Genomic DNA, 6,497 nt, shown 5'->3' with positions numbered 1-6,497 from the left:
TCCAAAAGAGACACAATGGTGTATTTCACAGTTATCCTCCCATCCTAAACACAGACAGAAGTGAGCCCATGAGGAACTTCTCAAGTATTTCACTGTTATGAATAAAGAAAAGCACTCCAAGGATGCAAAAAGTGACGGCTTTCCTTCAAGTTACCATAGGGAATGCCCACACTCATCTTCCCCTCTGACGCATATAGCAAATGTCCAGCATGCATCACAATCAGCTTGTTCAATTGCAGCTCTCGGATGAGTCCCCATACCTGCAAAATGACAGAATGCAGCACTAATGAATGTTTTCAAATCTACATTGTTCGCTGCCTTTTGGCTGCCTCTTGCTCACGCTGCCGCTCTTAAATTGTTTGCACATGTGTTGTTTCAGCAAGCCAGCTTTGCTCATGGAAACGAACCCTGGCATATTAAGGGATTCATTACCAGATGAAATGGATGCTTTCCGGTTTTCTGTGATCCATGCACATCTTTCTGCAGCATATTTCTGAAAGAGCCTGTGTGGTGTGCATGCAGCTGCTTCTCTGGAGCATGATTAGTCGCTATTGTTCAAAAGCCATCACAGGAAGTCATGAAGCTGAATGGTCCCAATAAGCTTTGATGTCAGCCACTTCAGTGGCAAAGTTCTTCTTATTCCTCATGGCAGAGTGGCGGAGCTTTTTCAAAAGAGTGTGTGCCATTGCCTTGGGGTGCCCAGGGTAGCAACACGCCTGGGGCGCTGCAGTCATTAATTATCAGTTTCTTCTTTTGTGCACAGTTGCACTGCTGAGAACGGGAGAATGAGGCAGCCTAGGTAGGGCTCGCAAAAGCCACTCTGCATACTGAGTGCATTCTGCCGAGATCCTGGTCAATGGATCTTAAAGGCTTTTTAAATTCTGAAGGTAAGGAAAGCTACCCATGCTTAGAAGGTCTTGGCAATCAAAAGCAGCAAGTGTCTCTTGGGGGTGGTTTTAGCTACAGTAACTGCTGTCAAACGTCTGCCTCCTTGAAGCCTCTATATTGTTCTCAGCTTTACATAAATAGAGGGCATGCTTTGCAGTATCAGAAAATCAGAGATGGAAAAAGCTGTGTTGGGTCAGCCTGTCCTTCTCCTTGCCGGCGCACTGACTTTCATCTGCAGCGTATCCTTGACTGCTTGATGAAATATCCTTGAAATATGTCCAGGGACATAGCAGCTCTTCTCAACCCCACCCCCAGAGGAGAATTCCATATTTTCATTCCATATTCTAATAGATTCAGCTCTCCATGCTACACATGGTGCTGGTTTTTATTGCATTATGGATGTGTATATGGGAAATAAATAAATGATTGTGGTGAGAAAGAACAAGTTGTTGCTTGCATAATGTGACTCATTTTATCCATGGTGTTGTGTCAAACCTTGTGAAGCATGGGAAGGTTAGATGAAGTTAATACACACATGGCCAGCGCCAGCGCCAGTTTTGGGGCACCACGGCAAAGTCTTGTACTGAACACCCCATGATGCATTAGGTCCACCCACCAGGGATCTGCCTGGGGTACTCCAAGGATCTTCCTGGGGTACATGTGGTTGTGGCGCTGGGCCAAACAGTGGTGGTGCAAATCTTTTGGCCAATGTGCCGTGCCACTGCTGCCACTGGCACTAGGGATGTTCAGGGGTTTACTCAGTTGATTGGGTCCCGTGATGGGTATGGACCCCAGACTCAAACCAACCTGGTGGATGATGCCATCTCTGAAAACCCAAAAGATGACATTGAGTTTATTTTTTTTCTAGGGTGGAGACCATAGAACCCATGTGTGTTTAGATATATCAGTGTGTAGGTTCTGTACATATGGGACACTTGAATGCATGGGAACCAGGGGAGGACAGTGGTCCTGACCCAGATCTCTTTCCCCACCCTCCACATGTTCATTTGTATTTTGGTGCATGAATGTTGCATGTATATGGCCAATAAACAAAGGGGCTTTTTGTTTGTAATCTCCGAATGGATCATTTTCATGAGGAATGAATTTTGTCTTTGTCGGCTGTGATATTTAATTTGATCCTTAGAGTTAAGGCGCAGAGGGATATACTACATCCTATTGTTTTCCAACTCCCTCCTTACTTGGAAAGACTATACCTAGAAGTAACTTTGTTTTCATTGTGTACTGAAATTGATATGAGTCACAATAGGTTGAAATCTAAATCTGTTTACACGCACTTGCACACAATATTACTTAAACTCACACATCATTGAAGGTTTTTACACATGTTCACACATGCTCAATTTAGCATGCATTCTCTTAACCCAGCTTTCATCAGTAGTGACTCTCCCAAGATCTTTCACTTGGGAGAATAAAAATGTGGGTGGGGAAGGGGAAGGAATGGGAGCCAGAGCAGGGCAGTGGGCTCTATTCCCAACTGAAGTGCATTAGTCTGAAAACCTGTCAAGGTGCATGTAACTATATTAGTGGAGGGACCTCTCTTTGTGATTTGGAACTCTGAAAAAAGCAGAGTTTCTAATTGCATGAAGAGTCTTTTCATGGGTACATGTAAATGTCCTTTGGTTCTCTTTAGACGTTCAAACAAACACATGTAGATCTCTTTTTAGATTTTCTAACCAGGCTGAATGAATGCATGCAGAGCAGCATGGAATCTTGTAGGCTCCTTCCTCACCTATCTGGCAAGCAGAAAAGCCTGTTGATACAGCTGTATGCATGGGGGCTCCCTGCATACACCATAACACATTTGCTCAGGTAGGTGAGGAACCTGTCACCTTGATCCCAAACAAACATTTATCCCTGTTAGAATGGAGGAGGTCTATGGCTTAGTGGCAGAACACATTTTTTTCAGGCAGAAGATCCCAGGTTCAACCTTGATAGTGCCAGGTAGGTCTGGGAATGATCCCGATCTGTCAGTCTTGGAGATCTGCCACCAGTTAGACTAGGTGTAACTTGATGGACCAATGGAAAAGCCATGATAAGGCAACTGGATATGTTCATGCTCAGTGTTGGAAAAGAACTGAGGCTGGGATAAAGCATCTCCATGCTCTCCTACACACACACATTCATCCTGCCAAACAATATCTGAAAAGCCTGAATCAGCTTAAGGACATGAACTAAAAGAATTATATGTTACAAGACATATTTGTTCATTTAGATCTCTCTCTCTCTCTCTCTCTCTCTCTCTCTCTCTCTCTCTCAATTTTGTACCCTGTTGCTGCTGTTGTAGCACACTTAAAATTTTATTTCATAGCCCACACAGGGAAGTGTAGATAAACCTCTTGGATATGAGATAATGTTACAAATTTTGAATTTCTTCCCAGGTGATCATTGGCAGTCTCTGAAATAGGTTTTTCTTAGCTTAATGTTTTGCCTTCATGGACGCCTTCATAGTAAATGATACAAATCAAACAGTACTTTCCCTCTTGGTAGGAGGAGAAACACCCATTCGTTTTGTGCTGCAATTGAAAAATGTATAATTTTATTTTTGTTCCATTTTGGAGTAAATACAAAACTTGAGCAGAGCAGTAACCAACCTGCCCGTCAGTTAAATGGATAGCTGGTAAATCCGCTCAAACAGCTAAAGGACATCATTGCACTGTCAAAGCAGACAGTAGATCCCTGGGCCCGAGCTTTGCTGCCTTTCAGTAGAGGGTGCAAACTATTTAGCTTTCTCAAGACCAAGCTCTCCATCTGTCCACTGACCCGTGCAGCTACCCTACCCTTTGCTTTGCAGGGAGATTCATGATTGCCTTGATGGAAGAAAAGAGAGTGCCAAAATGACAGAACCTTCAATAGGATCCAGTGAAGAATGATAGGGAAGCTTAAAAGCCTCATATGTGTCTGAAGAGCTTAGAATTAGAAAAAAAGGGGAGCTTTGTGAAAACCTGGCCCGAGTACCTGCCAGTAGCAGAATATTTTAGAAAGGAAAAAGAGAGGAGAAAAATTATGGACTGTGAATGGTGCTGGAGTAGGCTTCACAAGAGGCAATTTAGTTTAGGAAGAGAAGTGTGATCATATCAGGCAACACAAGCTGGTGCAGAACCAATCTCTGAATAATTGTGTTAGGAATTAATATTTTGTCTGGTTTTGAGCTGTTCATCAGAATTGATATATGATTTAATTAAACAATGCTGCTAAATAAATGCTATCGGTGGAATGATGATTCACCTGCCTAGCAATAATAATTAATCCAATTAGGTATTAAAAATCTACTAAGTGCTGTACAAAGAGTCAAATAGTTCCCTGTCAGAATGCTTTGGCACCAAAGAATGAAGGTCTATCAGATGGAAGAAACAGGTTTCTGGCACTGTCAGACATCAGTTGCCTCGTGGAGATTTGAGTCTGAAAAGAACGGTTTGAACTAGCTGTGGACCATTCAGTGGTACAATAAATACAGATTTGTGACAACAGACGTATACCAGCAGTGGAGCCATTCCAATGGTGAGGAACAAGTGATTCAGGCATGTATGTAACCCTAGGCACAATTATGCCTACTGTCAGGGGCATAGAGGACTGCCCTGCACCTGGGGCAGTGACATCATGATGTCACATGATGTCATGACATTACTTCTGGGTTCTCCCTGGAGAGCGGGGCACTTGCTGCTGAGGCCTCATGCACCCATCACTTTCCTTTGGGAGGCTCCCAGCCTCAAAAGGGAAAGAGACAGCATCTCTGCCTTCCAGGGAGAACCTGACTGAAGGTGACTGGGCAGATCCTGGGGGCAGTTATGCACACACACACCCCCAGCACAATTCCTAGGGTGTGTGCCCCTCAGGCTCCACCAAAATTACGCCTTTGCCTCCATTTTCAGTATACCATGGCGAAAGAAAATGGGCATGCGCCAGTTAGCCCCACACCTGCATTCATACAGCCCCTGGCCATAGCCCCTCAATCTTCCCAGAGTTCTAAAGCTTGGGGAAAAAATCTAGCCATGTTCAACACTTGCTCATGAGCAAGGGGTTGTGTCTTGTCATATTGCATATTGCATCCAACACTACATCCAATACTGCTTTGTGAACTTTTTAGTTGAAAAGCGGTATATAAATACACATCATCATCATAGAGAAACTGGCTTCCTGAACTACCAATAGCTACTGCACCCTTAGCCACGTACGAAAACAACAAAAGCCCTTATTTAGGACCAGCGATAAAGAGCCATCAAGATTCATCAAATCACAACAGAAGGTTCATTGATGAACTCACCTGACTAAAGATTCCACAGAATCATGTAGGAGAACAAATTATAAAAAGCTGGGTTGCAGATTCCCAAGTATCTTCAACATTCATTCCTCATCTGCTGTCCTGTTCATAGTTTTGACATTCATTGACCAACAGGTTCTGCATTGAGCCATCTCTTTTTCAGCCACAATCCAAGGATTGCCATGCCAGGCTAGGACTCAAGATTGGTACCATTCTCGTTTCTTTCCAACCATTCTTCCTGCTTCGCTACCCAAGTACAACTGAAGCCACCGTGTCTGTGTAGACTGGGCCATCTTGCAGTGTGCTCTAATCTCTCTCTGTCTCTCTCTCTCTCTCTCTCTCACACACACACACACACCACCACCACCACCACCATATAGGAAAGAATCACAGAGAAGCAGCTGCAATGCAGTTCTAAGTGTTTGTGAAACTCTTCTGTCTGAGACCCATGGCCCAGTTTTAAGGCCCTTCTCAAAGTCCAACTTGATTGAAAACCTGGATGGTGGCAGTGATCTGGAGTACAATCTGGATCCACCATCTCTTTTTAAACCACAATGCAATGCTCTTGACCAACTGCTGGCCACTGTCTCTCTGACATTGGGAGAGGGCAGGTCATAGCTGGGAATGGCAGGTCAGGGCTCTTCACAACCTCCACTGATCCTGCGCTATATGGTATTTATTCCCAACAGCAATGAGATTGTGGGTGCAATCCTAACCAATGTTCCAGCACTGAGGTAAGGGCAATGCTGCTCTGAGGTATGGGAACAAACATTCCCTTACCTTGAGAAGGCCTCCAAGTTGGGTGCAGTTGACTGCCACCCAACTGCAGGATGCAGCGCAAACCCAACTAGCACAGCTATGTCAGTGTTGGAAAGTTGGTTAGGTTTTGGGACTGTGCTGCTTTTGACACTGGAGAATGTTTCACAAATGGCTTCCTGTGCAGCATGGCTGCAGGGAGTGCTGTACAAAGAAAACATTTTGAGTACACTCTGGACACACCTAACCCCATTTTTTGATTGGCCCACTGATAAAGTTGTCGTATTTTCTAATCCACGAATTTGACTCCAAAGCTGTCATCCTAGACTTGGCTCTCCACAAAGAAGTTCCATTTGTTACACTTGAGAAGTGTCAGGCCTAGTTTTCCATTTAGCAATATTGCAAATGTTTAATCTTCTCCCAGGATGTCACAACTGAGGACCTGCGCACAGACAGAACAAGCTCTGATCATTTGGTACTTGAGAAATGGGAAGCTTATGCACATGTTACAGTGTGCACAATTAACACTCCGCCACATCGGATAAAAGCGGCTTCTTCAACTCATTTTCTATTG

This window comes from Tiliqua scincoides, chromosome 3, assembly GCF_035046505.1.
Source record: "Tiliqua scincoides isolate rTilSci1 chromosome 3, rTilSci1.hap2, whole genome shotgun sequence".
Taxonomy (NCBI): Eukaryota; Metazoa; Chordata; class Lepidosauria; order Squamata; family Scincidae; genus Tiliqua; species Tiliqua scincoides.
This window is presented reverse-complemented; position numbering follows the sequence as displayed.